This window comes from Triticum urartu, chromosome 4A, assembly GCF_056163025.1.
Source record: "Triticum urartu cultivar PI428250 chromosome 4A, HENAU_Tu73, whole genome shotgun sequence".
Classification (NCBI taxonomy): Eukaryota; Viridiplantae; Streptophyta; class Magnoliopsida; order Poales; family Poaceae; genus Triticum; species Triticum urartu.
This window is the reverse complement of record NC_141876.1, coordinates 189,635,913-189,654,862: the sequence shown is the minus strand read 5'-3', so window position 1 is coordinate 189,654,862 and position 18,950 is coordinate 189,635,913. Positions and strand designations below refer to the sequence as shown.

At 47.3% G+C, this 18,950-nt stretch overlaps 1 long non-coding RNA gene across 1 annotated transcript; it reads right to left on the bottom strand.

Annotated features, from left to right (window-relative positions):
* Positions 1-14,608: 14,608 nt before the first annotated feature.
* Positions 14,609-18,058, bottom strand: LOC147975333 (uncharacterized). Its single transcript, XR_015602025.1, has 3 exons — positions 17,813-18,058; positions 16,546-16,615; positions 14,609-14,915 (listed from the first exon to the last, which is right to left on the bottom strand). It is a non-coding gene; the product is annotated as an uncharacterized LOC147975333 (long non-coding RNA).
* Positions 18,059-18,950: the final 892 nt, after the last annotated feature.

The window sequence follows — 18,950 nt, the reverse complement described above, 5'->3', positions numbered from 1 at the left end:
GCCTGTATGATTATGGTTGCCTCTACGGACTAAACCCTCCACTTTATATAGATACTGGAGGTGGCTAGGGTTGTACAGGGTTGGTTTTACAGAGAAAGGAATCTTCATATCTGAACGCCAAGCTTGCCTTCCACGCCAAGGAGAGTCCCATCCAGACACGGGGGGAAGCCTTCTATCTTGTATCTTCACGGCCCACCAGTCCGGCCCACGTCACATAGCCCGGATGCCCGGGGACCCCCTAATCCAGGACTCCCTCAGTCATCATCAAGCAAAGCATATGGTTTGACAAAGGATTGTGACATGGCATGTAAGCACATAAATTGAGCATAAGCAAAGAAATCACGGGGAAAAGCATGAGAAGGATCTACCTCAGGATTATAGCAAGCATTCGTAAATTTCTCAATGAAAGGTCTATGGTAGGCATAAGAATCATTCACAACACCAAATAAAATGAAATGTCTAAACACATGGGTTAAGTGCACGATAATCCAAGCATAACGTGCATAGGGTGTAGTGAAAATCGTGTGGCACTGAACACAATAGAAAGAGCAATTGTTCATCATGTGTGAGGCAATCAAGTCAATCATGTGACAAGCCATGGGACATGATATATCTGAAGAAATGTCATTGTTCCAACCAAACATATTATAGGAGCAAGTAATCCAAGAATTGGATGCAACATACAAGGCATATATATCATGATGCATGGAAATGTGAAAGTGGCAAGTCGAGGCAAGGTCTCTAACATGTGTGCAAGCAAGTGGTCCAAGATGGCCAATAAGTGTCATGGTGCAAGCAACACAAGTTGTATGATCCATAATATGCATGCTCATGGTTTTGGGTTCTCAAAAGCGAAGGATATCACCTTGAAAGCATGTCCTTGTGCGTCCTTCACAATGCCGAAGCACAAGCAAGTACGATGTAGAATCATCATGGTAGAAGGTGGTTCGCTCTTAAGAGCTCGAATGGTCAACTCACGTGAAGTGGAAGTCGACACGAAGTCCAAGTATCCTACCCATGCACAAAACAAAGAACATATGTGCATGGTAGATAACACATCATCCATTATGATGGTTCTCTTCTCTCGCACATAGGAGCACAAGTGCATGAATAATATGATGCAACAATGGAAATATTCATGGCACTAGGTATATGCTACAAAGAGGTAAGACAAGCATGCTTCACAAGATATATGTCAAAATCTCCAAATATATACGAGAATGCTATGGGGGCAACCCCATTAGCAAGAGTTAAGTCATTGTTGCATTCAATACATGGCAAATAATCTAGCATGAGAGAGGCAACATATGGATATATATGAGAAGAAACAATATGAACCATGTGCAAAGCATGGAAATGGTTGTCATCAACCGCATGAAATGAGCAAGTATGAATCATGGGTGATGCAACATAAGCAAGCATATCAATCAAGTTGTGCAAGCTAGTAGTCGAAGATGCAACATACTAGAGGAAATCATGTCGATCATGTCATGTGAGCAAATAATAGGCATAGGCAATGCACATGACATATCGCAAGCCCGAACATAAAGCAAGATCATAGTATCATCATAGGCATGGGGCACAAAGCAAACATGGAAATAACAAGTGATTTTTCCACCGAGCTTGCAAATACACATACAAGTACTAGAGTCAATCATCATGTGTAATGCCAAGCATGGGTCACAAATGCATGTCAAAAGAATAGGAATGAGCATATCATGCAAAGTGAACATGGCAATATGGGCATATAATATGTAATGGACAATAACCCGTAACCATATGAGGGACATGTAGAATAAATGCGTGAAGTCTTTGCGTGAAGAGAGCGATGGGCAAGACAATCCATGGGATCCCAAGTAATCATTGCTCTCTAAAGCTCGTTTTGTCAACTCATGGGATTGTGAGGTTGACAAATATTCATGGGTACCTATGTACACAAAAGAGACACAAACCAAAGAAATTGTATGCGTGGTAAATGTACACATCATCCATCATGATGTGAATGTGCATATAAGAGTTAGCACAAGATAAGCATCGCTCAAAGAAATTTCATGCATGGTATAAGAACATGTCATCCATCATCAAAGAATAGTTATTGTGTATAACACGATGGGGATGCAAATTGAGCATACAAATATATGGCACATCAATATCGTTTTCATTCATGGGGAGCATATTGTGCACACAAGTATTGGGATCATGCAATGAATGGGATGGATCAAAATCTCCTAATATGGATGAGGAAACTATGGGGTCTCCTCATGAGCAATATTGGAAACATCATATGGAGAAAATGGACAACATCCAAAACAATGCATATCCGAGTCTAGGTGATCATGGCATGGCATATGATATAAATGATGCAAAGGGAGCATATCCATATCATCACAAGAAAAACAAATGCCAATAACCATGGGTTGTCATCTATGCCATATGTGCAAATTGGGTTTATTTTAATGGCATATGCATAGTCACTACGATGACATTGCAAATTGTACATATTGTTGATCTCATGCATAGCACATGACAAGTCAAGCGGGTTGTCAAACATGATGTGACCTAAATAATTATCACAAGAAATCCTATGTAACATGGCGTCACAACTAATAGAATCCACATGAGAATCATCATACTCATCGTAAATGGGCAAGAAATCATCACATGAGGAAGTCACACTAGCATGAAGCAGGGAAATAGGTAGATCAACATCATGCAAGCAATCAATGTCAAGAATGTCCACTAGTGGGACAAGAGCATCACCTTCACCTATGTTACCTTTGTCATTCCACTCATGTGGTGTAGGTAAGCTGGCAAAGACCCAATGGTGGTTATCTTCATCATGACGGAACCATGTGGGGGGGGTACATCATTTCCACCATGGCCATCATATTGTCCAAGGGAAGGACGAAGTCCACGTGAATCGGCGCATCATCATCTATGGGACCTAGCACCAAATGAGAAGACACAATAGAGATAGAGGTTAAGTCGCTAGAAATCGAAGTGGCCTCACATGACCTATCAACTTCCTCACTCTCTCTATGTGGTGGTTCACTCACTCCCTCAAAATAGGTGCACTCAATCTCACGTATGGTGGAGTCACTCATCTCACTCAAGTGGTGGTGGTTGTGGCTCTCCTCTCATGGGAATTTGGGAAACACATCATATATGGGGCTAGTGGTGAAGTCACTCTCACTCTCAATATGGTCGCAAAAGTCACTCAAGTCATCATACGTCGCCATGGTCGAGGTCAAAATCCCATGCTCAACCATCTCGTCCTTGTCACCGTGGATAAAGGCCGAAGATGGCACGTGATCACTCTCGCCTTCTAAGATGGAAGCATCATCCTTGTTCGTCACCATGTCGTTCACCTCCAAAGCTTGGTCCTTGAGGGTCTCCGTAGTCGTATTCGTCGTCGCACCGTCTTCAAAAAGAGGCGAGGTAGACTTGGCATCATCAATGCCGCAAAGAGGGATGGCGGTGAAGTCGAACTTGGGGGCATTGTCTTGGAGCTCATCGGGCTTGGACATCGTGGTGGCACTATCCTCATGCTCTTTCTCATGGAGCTTGGTCGTTGCGGAGTGAGCTTGGGGCGAAGAAGTCTTGGCCTTCATGTGTTATTGTTCTGCCTTGAGAGCACTAATGTAGAGGTCGTCGAGTGACTTGTTGTTCTCGTGGAAGATAGTCTTGGAGATGTCATTTTTCAATCCCATCATGAAGTGGATCTTCATCCAAATGGGGCCGTCCACGCCGGCTCACTGCAAGACAATCTTCATCTCCTTGAAGTACTCGTCGATGGACTTGGTTCCTTGTATGGTGTTCTCCAATTGGCATTGAAGTTGTTCCGTGTAGGTTGGGGGCACGAACTCTCGCTGCAAAGCTCTCCTCATCTTGGGCCAACTCATGTCGTAGGTCTGCGAAGGTGTGTGAAGCCACCATGTCGATGTGTAGTCGTGGAAGTTACTTGTGGCGCACTTCACTTGATCTCCGAGAGGAACTTGATGTAGCTTGAGGTAGTCATCCATTAGGCGCTCCCACTCAAGATACTCCTCGGATTCTTGAGTCCCATAGAATGGAATCTTGTGGTCGGTGTCGAGGTCGTAGTAGCTCGTGGAAGTCGCGGACTTGAGCTTGGGGAGTTCTCTTGAGCGTAGTCTTTGGGGTGCTTGTTGGCGAAGATGTTGTATGTCCATAGGCGAAGATGCCTTGAAGTCGCTTGGCGAAGATGCCAAGGAAGATGGTGAAGTCGTTGAGCGGTTGTTGGTGTTGAGCTCTTTACCTTCACGTTCTTGCCGGTGGTGGTGTCAATGCTAATGTGATCTTGCCGGAGATGGTAGCTCGGAAGCATGTGCTCTTGATCGTCTTCTCGAAGATAAGGAAGATCTCTTGTAGGACTTCATGAGAGCCTTGATCTCTTCCATTTGAGCATCCATCTTGGCGTCCAAGTTGTTTTTCGTGGCATTGAACTCATCATTGTTGTTGTAGACCGAAGGAGGTGTGGCATGCCTATCCATCACAAGACTTGAGTAGAGGTTAGTAGGAAATGAGATAAACAATACCAAGTTACCTTTTCCCAAAGTTGAGGATGTATCCCGTTTCACTCAATGTGAAATGAAAGAATAGTGGAATTGGTACCGGACTTGTTCACTCACAGCTATCAAGTAAAGCTTATGCAGTAGCTTGGTGAGGATAGTGGCACAAAAACTTGATGCAAAATGTTAGCAAGAGTCCATAATGTTGAAAGAGATTCACAAATTCGCAAGTGAAACAAGTAGACCAATAGCAATGAATGGCACACAGAAACACACACAGATAGATAAATGGGGTCGTGCAGCCAAGGAATGAGCACAAAATGTGGAATCCAGGGAAAACGCTCATGTTGCACAACTCAAGACAGACGCTAGCAAGATTGCTCAATAGGCGTATACGACACTTTTGCACAACCTATAGGAGACAAAAATGCAACGACGTCTATCCCAAGTATGGTATGTATATATGGTTCCCGGTGTTTCCCAAGATGGCTATTGTTTACAAGATTCTTTGCTCACTCTTTTTCTTTGCTTAAAAGCTTATTCTTTTCTTTCTTTCTTTTTTGATATGGCCACAATGCGAAGTGCACAAACCAAGATAGCAATTGTGTATATGGAGGGAACAATCTTGTGACACAAGGGATTATATGATGATACCAAGATGATATGGTATATATGCAATGGAAGGTATGGATCACTAATGTGCACAAGTAACGTTGCCGGGCAATACTCAAATGGCTAGTCTCGATAGGCAAGTAACGCAAAATGGGCTAGGGGTTATCAATGCAATTGCAAGGGGAATATACAATGATATCGCCCAGGTTAACGTCAATGTTGATGATGCGTGGCAGTGTTCTCGATGTAGACTCATTCCTAATTAGCCGAAACACCTTAGGAAACGAAAAAACCACGGACTCAAAATCTCCAAAGGCAAATGTCAAATGGTGGTAGCGGGAATACGGTGGTGGTTGCGGAGGTATTGGTGCAAACTCGGTCAAAATGGGTTAAGGTGGCGGAAGGGTATGAAGGGCTATACACGGTGTCGGAGTCGGAAGCACAGTCCCTAAGTAGCCGAAACACCTTAGGAAACACAACTCGCAACACAAACAAAATTGGGTTAAGTTGGGGTGGCGGAAGTGTATGGTGGGCAAGGTTATGCGGAAGCGGTAGTGGTGGTTGGTGAAGAAGCAACCGTCCGTAAGTAGCCGAAACACCTTAGGAGACTCAAGTAACAAGTCAAACAACCACTAATGCTATGGTGAACAAATGGGTTAGGTTGCGGAAGTCGGTGGTGGTAATGCGGATGATATGGTGGAAGGCCTAGGCAAAGATGCCAAAGTTCAAAAATTTTGATGGAGTCAAATGGTGATGGTAGTATTTTTGTGGGATGGGGGCTGTCAATAGCTTCAAAACAAGCTAAAGAATGTCAAAATCGGACTCTACTTATGGCCGAAACAAGAATTCAGCCCTGTCAGTGTCAGGGTTATCCGGACATCCGAGTGTAGGTCCAGATGATCCGGGTTCGTTAACAAGATTTCTGTCGTCTGGGGTGTCCGGGCATCCGGGAGATGGTCCAGCTGATCCGGGAGTACTTCCGGATGATCTGGGTAGGTCAAACTGCTCAGGATTTCCTCTAGGGGACGAATTATTGGGCAGAAATGGATGATTTTCGGGACGAAATTGAGGTGATTTCGTAGATGGAAGGTGGGGAAACATGGATAGATGCTAGGTCCACTCGAAACCAAACAAATCCTTGGATCAAAATCAACAAAACTTCATAAAACCAACAAATCAAAAAAAATTGGGGCTATTTTTTGGTGGGGATTTTTGAAATTGGGGAAAACACAAAAAAATTAGGCTAGAAAAAGAGGGGTAGGGGGCTCCAAATTCGTGATGAACCTTGCTCTAATCCAAGATGATGTAGGGTACAACCCTAGATGCCCGATCATTCACGATTTGGAGGTGATCCCACGAAGAACACGAGGGGAACATGAGGGAAAACAAGAGGAACACTCAAGAACAAGTCAAATCACACATCCAATAGACAATCAAACACACAAGATACACAATGTACATGAACAACAAAGGGAAAGATACAAGATAAAGTTTATCTCCAAGAGGTGGTCTTGATGATATCCTAGACGGAACTTCCCTTGCGGGGGCTTGACGATATCCCGCAGGATCTTCTCACATGGAGGTCTTGAACCCCATGGGAGTGGTAGTCTCTCTCTCTCTCAAGAGTAGAGGTAGGTAGGAGCAAAGCTCACATACAAATGAGCTATCATATTTACTAACCCTAAAAATGGGGAGGAAGAGGTCTATTTATAGTCTAAGTGGCGAAGAGGTAAGTTAGGTGAGCGAATGGGTACATGGGCCTCGGCCCAGAGAGATGCCCGCAGGCAAGGCCGGATGATCCGTGCATCGTCCGGATGATCCGGGACCTCATACGGATGAGCCGGCTCCGCCGAGGAGATTCTGCAAGCTTCAGCCGTCGAGGTTGGGGAATTACCCGGACGATCCGGAGGGCGACCCGGATGATCCGGCTGAGCCTGGGTGATCCGGATGGAGGTCCGGACGCCCGGCCTGACTCGAGCAGCCGCTCCGTCTTCTTCTCCTTTCTTTCGTCTTCTCTTCCACACTTCCCTCGCGGACGGTGAAGCCGTTCCTTAGCGCTTGCATCCCTCCTTCACATCTGTGAAGCTTCGACAATACCTATGCATGCACACGGGAGAAGTGTCAAGTAGTATACCATCCTCGAAGGGTGTGACGCCCTCGATTCAATCGTACACTAATCATACACGCAAATGTGTATGATCAAGATCAAGGACTCACGGGAAGATATCACAACACAACTCTAGACACAAATTAAAACAATACAAGCTTTATATTACAAGCCAGTGGCCTCGGGGGCTCGAATACATAAGCTCGAAAACACAAGAGTCAGCGGAAGCAACAATATCTAAGTATAGACATAAGTTAGACAAGAATGCCTTAAGAAGGCTAGCACAAAAGCAACAATGATCGAAAAGGCAAGGCCTCCTGCCTGGGAGCCTCCTAACTACTCCAAGTCGTCAGCGCTCTTCACGTAGTAGTAGGCATCCTCTGGGTAGTAGTAGTCATCAGTGGCGTCGTCTGGCTCCTGGGCTCCGTCATCTGGTCGCAACAAACAGGTATGGGGGAAAAGAAGTAGCAAAGCAACCGTGAGTACTCATCCAAAGTACTCGCAAGACTTACATCAGATCTAAACTAAGTATGCATCTGTATCAAAGGAATGGGTTGTATCTGTGGACTAAACCGCAGAATGCCAGAAGGGAAGGGGAAAGCCTAGCCTATCAAAGACTAGCATCTTCTGGAAACAACCATCTTGCAATAACAGGAGGGAGTAGAGTAGCATAAAGTAAAGTAGTAGAAGTGTTATCAACCTCGGCCAGAGATCCTTTCTCGACTCCCTGCGAGAAAGCAATCCCAGAGCCATACTATCCAGTTATCATCTCATATCCAAGTCTCGTCACAATCCATTTCTCATCACAAGTATCCAGTTCTAGTTGTATCGATCGGGATACAACTCCAAGTGTCCGTTACCGTAGGACAGGATATCGATAGATGTTTTCTTCCCTGCAGGGGTGCACCAACTTACCCACCATGCTCAATTAACTTCGGCCGGACACACTTTCCTGGGTCATGCCCGGCCTCGGCAAAACAATACGCCGCAACCCGACCTAGGCTTAATAGAGAGGCCAGCACGCCGGACTAAACCTATGCCCCCAGGGGTCATGGGCCTTCTCCCCGGGAACTCCTGGACGTTGCGTGGGCGGCCGGTGAGCAGACCTAGCTACCTCCTTCAACAAGGCAGGTGCTTACGCAGTCCAACCCGGCGCGCACCGCTTAGTCGCTGACATCTATGAAGCTTCGGCTGATGCATACGACGTAGAACGCCCATACTATGCCCACGTGATGGTTAGTGCTATCAGGCCAGAGGCCCATCGGATCAAATATCCAAATCATAGTGGATTAGGAGCACGCGGTAACGAGCAAAGTCTCACGATCGATGTGACCCCGTCGCTCCGTCTCGAGTACTTGTGGCAAGGGCTAAGAATGCCCAGCCACGCCTCGTAATTATCTCGCGGGCACCCTCCAGGTCATCCCGTCTCCACATCACTCGCAATTAAGCTCGCGCGGGTACCCCTCAGGGTCGACCCATCTTTCCAAGTAACAGGGGTAAAGTCCAAGTATCCGGGTGTCCAAACATCAAGAGGAAAACCCGAGGAATCACCCCCAATGAATTCCACTCGATGTAATCATCAAGGTGAACACAAGAGGATCCACCCTCGAGGTTCACACTTGAGGGGTTGCACGACAGAGCCGTATCGGAAGTGGTTAAGGAGGAAATCACCCGCGATGACCACGACCGAATAGCTACACTACAGGTTAACAACAGAAGTGCTGAAGAGGTCTCACCCTCGGCACTCGATGGTTACCCAGTAGTGTCGAGCAACTAAGGGGAAAGTGATGTGCGGTGTCGGGGCCTGGTCTTTGATCACGTTGATCGAGTCATCGAACATAAAGCGAGGCAACTAGGACAAGGTGGGGGGTCACTGATGGATCACTAACCAACCTATACTAAGCAGTTTAGGATAAGTAGGTAAGGTATGAAAGCAGGTAACAACAACAGGCTATGCATCAGAGTAGGATCACACATAAAGTAGTAGCAGTTCTAATGCAAGCATGAGAGGGAAAGAAATGGGTGGTATCGGAATGCTCAAGGGGGATTTGCTTGCCTGGTTGCTCTGGCAAGGAGGGGGGTCGTCGTCGACGTAGTCGATCACAAGGGCAGCATCGGTCTCGGGGTCTACCGGAGAGAAGAGAGGGAAGAAACAGTAAATATAAAGCAAACATAGCACCACAAAGCATAACATGGCAATAAGATGTGTCGGGTGTGACCTAACGTATGGCTACACGACATAGGTGAAGGGGAAAATCAACCGGGAATGTATTCCCGGTTCCGGACCTGTGTCAGACAGATGACCGGAGGGGAAATGTTCCATGTTCAGATAGTTAGAGGCATCTGACAGGTAAACGGATCACGTATTCGGATTCATCTCGTCGTTCTGAGCAACTTTCATGCACAAAGTTTTTCCATCCGAGCTACAGTTTATTTTATATTAAATTTAAAAGATTTAAAACATTTTTAGTATTAATTAAATTAATCAACATTATCCAAAACAGTTCACGCTGACGTCAGCATGACATCAACATGACGTCAGTAGTCAACAGACGAGTTGACTGGTCAACTGATGTGTGGGTCCCGTTCGTCATTGACTGTTTAAACTAATTAGGGTTTAATTAAACTAACTAGTTAATTAGATTAATTAAACGGGATTAATTAATTAATTAATTTAACTATTATTTATTTTATTTTATTTTTTAAATATATATATATATATTAAACGTTTTGGGCATGGGCCCCGTTCGTCATAGGCCCAGGGGCCTTAATGGGCGCGGGCTAACGGGGCAGAGCCCCAGGGTGCGGTTGCGAGCGACGGGCGTAACGGGCGCCCGTAGTCTGACCGGGGCAAGGCGAGGCCGTGGCCACGGCAGGGCTTGCCGCAGCGGGGGTGCGAGGGCCACGGCGGGCGGAGCTAGTAACCCCGACCAGCAGGACGGGGTGCAGCAAAGCATGGGGCGGGGCTCACGCGCGGCAGGTGGGGCGAGCGGTAGCGGCGCAAGCAGCAGGCAAAGCGGCGCAGCAGGGGACGAGAGCGGTCGTGGCGGCGACAGCGGCTGGAGGTGGGTGCGCAAGGGGGCACGGCGAACGCTGCTATCGGGAGGACGGCGGTGCGCAGACACGTGCATCGGGCGTGGCCGGGTCGCACGGCGCGAGCGGCGACCGCGGCGGAGTACGAGAGCAGAGAGGGGGGAGGCGCGCGGCCTGGACGCGCGAGGGGCGCGCGGTGCGCGCTGTTGGGCGCGGCGACCGCTGTGCGGGGCCGCGGCTAGGCGCGGACGTTGCCGTGACGTGCGAGGGCGGAGGAGAGGCCAACGGGGAGGCGTCACCTTACGTTGATGGGAAGGGGGCGGTGAAGCGTGGTGGAGCTCGTCGGGGAGGAGGATGAGGAGGCGGTGGGGAGGAGGTCGAGGACGGGGCAGACCGGCGATGGTGGCCGTCGGCGATAAGGGCGGCGGGGCCGGGGCGCGCCTGGCGCGATCCAGATCCAGGCGGGGGGGGGGGGGGGGGGCGCTGGGCGGCTTGGGATCGAGCGGGAGACGGGGACAGTTCCCCCGATCCAGATCGGGGGGGAGGAGGGAGCGTGCGTGGGGGGATGCGAGTGCGTGGGCTAGGGTTTCGGTTGGCTGGGGGGTTAGTAGTGGGGGGGAGGCCATCTAGGCCAGGGACGCGCGAGATGGGCTGGCTGGTTGCGACCAGCTGGGCCAAGAGGCCCACTGGGGAGGGGGAGTTTTGTTTTTTTTAGCAGCAGGCTTTTGCAATTAAACTAGCCAACAAATGACTTAGCAAAATTGTGTGCCTGGCCAAAATAATTACTAGGGAATAACGTGCTCTGCCATAACAAGTATGGACAAGTTTTGATTCCAGGATTTTCAATAATGGAAAAGGCATTAATAGTGCTATTTTGGCACTGTTTAAAATGCTTAGGACCATTTTGTAGTATATGGTGATGTTGTTTTCCTTAACAATCATTTGTTATGGAAATTTTGACAAATGATGAACATTTTTGCAGCAATATTTGAGGAACTTCAAATTCCACTTGCATTTGAATTTCAACTCAGATAAGGATTTTGAAATAAGATGTTTCACCACTGTGATCAAGCATTGCAATGATGATGACTTATCATGATTGAGAGGAGATCACTGTAGGGTGATGCTGGGGATGTTACAAATCTCCTCCACTACAAAAATCTCGTCCCGATATTTAAGTGGTGGAGTAAGGGGAAGACTCGGGAAGGACGGAGCTTAACACAAGATAGGTATGTGGGGACTATGTCAGTGTACTTGGCATAGAGGCATCTCTCAAGTTGAAATTCAAGAAAGTCATCGAGAGCAAGGTGAGGTGCAATAACAAGCTTCAACCTAGTAGACAATTGCTTGTTGCCTGAAACAAGGGGGTGAAAGGGGTTCAGAGCAATGGGAATAAGTACTGCGTCTGATACCAGAATAGATCGCCTCTCGGAAGGCGGCTCGTGATTTTCATAAGAAGCCAAGCGTGAGAAATAACCTTAGAACAAGGGTGTACAGGAGAGTCAGGTTTCGATCCTGTGGAATTGTGGGTTATGGGCCCACCATGTGGGTTAAAATATAAGGAGCGATGACATCTTGCACGGTCATGATAGCAAGGCATGTCAGAGGGCAGCCTGTCAGCTATCTCGGCAACAACGTCGGTACCAGGGGTGAGGGACAAAGAGAACCATTATCCTGCTCGTTGAACGAGGCGGGCCAGTAGGCAAAGTTCTCATCCATCGGTGGTTACCGGAATGTCAACAACAATAATAACAGGGTCTTTACTGACAGAATTGTACATTGAGGTGATTACCTAAGCAGGAAATTATCTCTACTGAGATAAGTTAGTTTACCGGAAAGGTTAAACAAAAGAATGGAAAGGAAAATGTGTTTGAACACATATTTCAGTGGTATATCCTTCCCAAGGACAAGCAGAGCATGATATCCATGACAGGATAGAGGTATAAACCATTTAGGTAAGGGGAAAGAAATTTCATGACATTACCCATACAACGGTGTTTGGATAAATGATCAAGAAACATTTAGTATTATTCTTCCAATGTACTTGTTGATGTTTGAGTACCACTATCATGCTTCGGGATAGCATTGACATGGCCATCAGTTAAAGGTCGGACCTTGGATTCACAATGGATCCATCGGGAATTTTCTACAACATCTCATGAAATTTTTAACAGGAAATAGGTGGGGATGTGGCTGATGGGTTCAGCTGCAATCCATCGACATGTCAAAAAGGATGTAATTCCAAAATTATATGAATAAGTTTGTGTTGGGGAAAAGACAAGAATGTTGTCGATGATAACACAAGTCATCGAGGGGCAAGGATTGTATTTCTCTTCATGAATTCGATTGATATCCTGGAAAAGCTCAGAATGTTGATGATGATCACGACACATTTGTCGAGAGATTTCATGAAGATGTAATCGATCGGCGATGACATCCAGTCAAAGGAATGATGAAGCGAAAGGTGAGTGGAACCATGGGTATGACACAAACTCAAAAAAAAACTTGATGTTCAAGGCGAAATGATAAGATGAGGAAGATCGACGTAATCTTAGCTCATCGTCGGAAGTTGCTCCGGGCATAAGGACCAGGTAGCACAGTTAAAAAGTTGTCATGATAAAATATAGCCGATCAGGCTAGGAATGATGTGATGGGGTATAAAGCTTCCCAGTATCAAGTACTAGGTGTAATGCCAGAAGGTAAATCGGAGTAGAGGTTGGACAGGGGAAAAGATTTGCAGAGGATAAGTAATTTTAACTTACCCAGTAAATGGGATCAAGGAGGAAATATGGTCGGGACCATAACTGCAAGGGATCCAATTTACGATACCGGAAGAATTACCCAAATGATTAAATATCCTTGACAGAAGCTTTCATGATAAGTCCCACGCCGTGTCCGTGGGCATGAACACAAGGTTCAGGGTCGACTCCCACTTCTACAATGCATAACCTTTCATTTTACTTCTCGCTCTTGATGAAGCTGTAGTATTGAAATTTTATCTAACGAAAACCCAGTAGAGTATAACCCGCATAACTTTTGAGTTCACATAGATTAGGGAAGGCATAGGTTCAGGTCACTAGGGCATCTTATGAACATATACCATAAACTTCACGAGTAAATAACTCAAGCTCGAAAGTAGAGCATGGTTGAGGAAGCAGGGGATACAATTTACCAACGGCATTATGTATCCAAGGAAAGGCTCACAAGGTGATTGAATATGAGGGAAGTTGTCGGATAAAACCCAACAAAGGATCTGGTGGTTCACAAGGGATCTGACGTGAGCATTAGTACTCAACCAGAAGAAGAAAGAATGCAAGGATATGAGATTATAGAAACAACTGACTAACTCAGAGCTCAAATGTAAAGGAGTTATGATTTTCAAGACAAGGGATTAGAAGCGATGCTCTGATTAGGGATGGATAGGTAGAATAGCCTTAGGGGTACAATCGATGGCGATTTGATTGATCGAGATTCAGCTCATGTTAAAATGATGTCTGAGCTGGAAGGATGAATTCTAGGATTTGATAGAGGGTTGCGAGCCTTCGCAACATATTGTACCAACGGACTCAAAATGATAATGACAAGGGCTGACAATAAGATTACTAGACTTATGGTATTGACCATAATGCAAGCAAGCAAGAAATTAAAGAACAATAGGTTGTTGAGCATTTTCACAAGAACGAATGGTATTATGAAGACTTTTGTGAAGTACATGAGTCAACTAAGGATGAGCGGATACTCGATAGGTGCACAAGGTTATCCGTAGGGGTATTCAGATGACAAGGAACTGCAAGGTAGTAAGCTCAAAGGATTCTCGGGAAAGGGAGAGCAGTACAGGGCATCTTGTAATAACAAGATCAATGGGATAGAGTTATCGATAAGGATATTTCGCTGGTATGGAATTGCAAAGGCAACAGGCACAAAGTCTCGAGAGAATATCGTAGAGTATCTTCAGAATCTTCTGATGCAGCAGGCGATCATCTGAAATAAGGGGACTCTCCGGGCGGATGTGATCACGAGATCCTAATGTTTGAGTTTGTAAAACCTTTTAACCCGAATAGAAGAGAGATCAGAGTCCCAAAGAATAGACGAGGAATAAAAGATCCTAATACCACCCAAATGGTGACGTGGGCCCGTAAGACACACAACCATGTTAGTAAAAGTTTCTGTAGTGACTAGACTCAACTTCAGCCAAGGAGTTGGAAAGGGGGGATCCTACAGGTAGTTGGCTCTGATACCAACTTGTGATGCCCTCAATTCAATCGTACACTAATCATACACACAAATGTGTACGATCAAGATCAAGGACTCATGGGAAGATATCACAACACAACTCTAGACACAAATTAAAGTAATACAAGCTTTATATTACAAGCCTGTGGCCTCGGGGGCTCGAATACATAAGCTCGAAAATAGAAGAGTCAGCGGAAGCAACAATATCTGAGTACAGACATAAGTTAGACAAGAATGCCTTAAGAAGGCTAGCACAAAAGCAACAACGATCGAAAAGTCAAGGCCTCCTGCCTGGGAGCCTCCTAACTACTCCAAGTCGTCAGCGGTCTTCACGTAGTAGTAGGCATCCTCCGGGTAGTAGTAGTCATCAGTGGCGTCGTCTGGCTCCTGGGCTCCGTCATCTGGTCACAATAAACGGGTATGGTGGAAAAGAAGTAGCAAAGCAACCGTGAGTACTCATCCAAAGTACTCGCAAGACTTACATCAGATCTAAACTAAGTATGCATCTGTATCAAAGGAATGGGTTGTATCTGCGGACTAAACTGCAGAATGCCAGAAGGGAAGGGGAAAGCCTAGCCTAACAAAGACTAGCATCTTCTGGAAACCACCATCTTGCAACAACAAGTGGGAGTAGAGTAGCATAAAGTAAAGTAGTAGAAGTGTTATCAACCTCGGCCAGAGATCCTTTCTCGACTCCCTGCGAGAAAGCAATCCCAGAGCCATACTATCCAGTTATCATCTCATATACAAGTCTCATCACAATCCATTTCTCATCACAAGTATCCAGTTCTAGTTGTATCGATTGGGATACAACTCCAAGTGTCTGTTACCGTAGGACAGGCTATCGATAGATGTTTTCTTCCCTGCAGGGGTGCACCAACTTACCCACCACACTCAATTAACTTCGGCCGGACACACTTTCCTGGGTCATGCCCGGCCTCGGCCAAACAATACGCCGCAACCCGACCTAGGCTTAATAGAGAGGCCAGCACGCCGGACTAAACCTATGCCCCCAGGGGTCATGGGCCATCTCCCCAGGAACTCCTGCACGTTGCGTGGGCGGCCGGTGAGTAGACCTAGCTACCTCCTTCAACAAGGCAGGTGCTAACGCAGTCCAACCCGGCGCGCGCCGCTCAGTCGCTGACATCTATGAAGCTTCGCATGATGCATATGACGTAGAACGCCCATACTATGCCCACGTGATGGTTAGTGCTATCAGGCCAGAGGCCCCTCGGATCAAATATCCAAATCGTAGTGGATTAGGAGCACGCGGTAATGAGCAAAGACTCACGATCGATGTGACCCCGTCGCCCCGTCTCGAGTACTTGCAGCAAGGGCTAAGAATTCCCAACCACGCCTCGTAATTATCTCCCAGACACCCTCCAGGTCAACCCGTCTCCACATCACTCGCAATTAAGCTCGCGCGGGTACCCCTCAGGGTCGACCCATCTTTCCAAGTAACAGGGGTAAAGTCCAAGTATCCAGGCGTCCAAACATCAAGAGGAAAACCCGAGGAATCACCCCCAATGAATTCCACTCGATGTAATCATCAAGGTGAACGTAAGAGGATCCACCCTCGAGGTTCACACTTGAGGGGTTGCACGACAGAGCCGTATCGGAAGTGGTTAAGGAGGAAATCACCCTCGATGACCACGACCGAATAGCTACACTACAAGTTAACAACAGAAGTGCTGAAGAGGTAACCCAGTAGTGTCGAGCACTCGATGGTAACCCAGTAGTGTCGAGCAACTAAGGGGAAAGTGATGTGCGGTGTCGGGGCCTGGTCTTCGATCACGTTGATCGAGTCATCAAACATAAAGCGAGGCAACTGGGACAAGGTGGGGGGTCACTGATGGATCACTAACCAACCTATACTAAGCAGTTTAGGATAAGCAGGTAAGGTATGAAAGCAGGTAACAACAACAGGCTATGCATCAGAGTAGGATCACACATAAAGCAGTAGCAGTTCTAATGCAAGCATGAGAGGGAAAAAATGGGCGATATCGGAATGCTCAAGGGGGGTTTGCTTGCCTGGTTGCTCTGGCAAGGAGGGGGTCGTCGTCGACGTAGTTGATCACAAGGACAGCATCGGTCTCGGGGTCTACCGGAGAGAAGAGGGGGAAGAAACAGTAAATATAAAGCAAACATAGCACCACAAAGCATAACATGGCAATAAGATGTGTCGGGTGTGACCTAACGTATGGCTACACGACATAGGTGAAGGGGAAAATCAACCGGGAATGTATTCCTGATTCCGGACCTGTGACAGACAGATGACCGGAGGGGAAATGTTCCATGTTAAGATAGTTAGAGGCATCTGACAGGTAAATGGATCGCAAATTCGGATTCGTCTCGTCGTTTTGAGCAACTTTCATGTACAAAGTTTTTCCATCCGAGCTACGGTTTATTTTATATTAAATTTAAAAGATTTAAAACATTTTTAGGATTAATTAAATTAATCAACATTATCCAAAATAGTTCATGCTGACGTCAGCATGACATCAACATGACGTCAGCAGTCAACAGAGGAGTTGACTAGTCACCTGACGTGTGGGTCCCGTTCGTCATTGACTGTTCAAACTAATTAGGGTTTAATTAAACTAACTAGTTAATTAGATTACTTAAACAGGATTAATTAATTAATTATATATTTAACTATTATTTATTTTATTTTATTTTTTAAAAAATATATATATTTTAAAAACGTTTTGGGCATGGGCCCCGTTCGTCATAGGCCCAGGGGCCTTAATGGGCGCGGGCTAACGGGGCAGAGCCCCAGGGTGCGGTTGGGAGCGACGGGCGTAACGGGCGCCCGTAGTCTGCCCGAGGCGAGGCAAGGCCGTGGCCACGGTAGGGCTTGCCGCAGCGGGGGTGCGAGGGCCACGGCGGGCGGAGCTGGTAACCCCGACCAGCAGGACGGGGTGCAGCAAAGCATGGGACGGGGCTCGCGCGCGGCAGGTGGGGCGAGCGGCAGCGGCGCAAGCAGCAGGCAGAGCGGCGCAGCAGGGGACGAGAGCGGTCGCGGCGGCGATTGCGGCTGGAGGTGGGCGCGGCGAACGCTGCTATCGGGAGAACGACGGTGCGCAGGCACGTGCATCGGGCGTGGCCGGGTCGCACGGCGCGAGCGGCGACCGCGGCGGAGTACGAGAGCAGAGAGGGGGGAGGCGCGCGGCCTGGACGCGCGAGGGGCGCGCGGTGCGTGCTGTTGGGCGCGGCGACCGCTGTGCGGGGCCACGGCTAGGCGCGGACATTGCCGTGACGTGCGAGGGCGGAGGAGAGGCCGAGGGGGAGGCCTCACCATACGTTGATGGGAAGGGAGCGGCGAGGCGTGGTGGAGCTCGTCGGGGAGGAGGACGAGGAGGCGGCGGGGAGGAGGTCGAGGATGGGGCAGACCAGCGATGGTGGCCGTCGGCGACAAGGGCGGCGGGGCCGGGGCGCGCCTGGCACGATCCAGATCCAGGCGGGGGGCGCTGGGCGGCATGGGATCGAGCGGGAGACGGGGGCAGTTCCCCCGATCCAGATCGGGGGGGAGGAGGGAGCGAACGTGGGGGGGGATGCGAGTGCGTGGGCTAGGGTTTCGGGGGGGGGGGAGGCCATCTAGGCCAGGGACACGCAATATGGGCTGGCTGGTTGCGACCAGCTAGGCCAAGAGGCCCACTCGGGAGGGGGGTTCTGTTTTTTTTAGCAGCAGGCTTTTGCAATTAAACTAGCCAACAAATGACTTAGCAAAATTGTGTGCCTGGCCAAAACAATTATTACGGAATAATGTGCTCTGCCATAACAAGTATGGACAAGTTTTGATTCCATTTGGGATTTTCAATAATGGAAAAGGCATTAATAGTGCTATTTTGGCACTGTTTAAAATGCTTAGGACCATTTTGTAGTATATGGTGATGTTGTTTTCCTTAACAATCATTTGTTATGGAAATTTTGACAAATGATGAACATTTTTGCAGCAATATTTGAGCAACTTCAAATTCCACTTGCATTTGAATTTGAACTCAGATAATGATTTTGAAATAAGATGTTTCACCACTATGATCAAGCTTTGCAATGATGATGACTTATCATGATTGAGAGGAAATCACTGTAGGGTGATGCCGGGGATGTTACAAAGGGGTCAAGTGAGCACGTGAAAAGGAGATGATTCACCTTTGTGTATGTGAAGTAGATGTCGCTCGTGTCACTTGCCAAATGGACTCTTGACATGGTGATGTCTGTAGGATGCTCTGCATCACCCAATTAACAGAAGGAAGGCCCATCCATATACGTGAAGTCCAGCCATATTGATACCCAACGCCCTTTTCGGCCGCTCAGTTAACATATGGAAGGCCTGGCCATGTACGTGCCAAATTAATAAAATCAAACGTGAAATAATGCTTCTTTTAAATCTCAACCGTCAGTCTTTATGGTAACGAGAGATATGAAGAGATGAC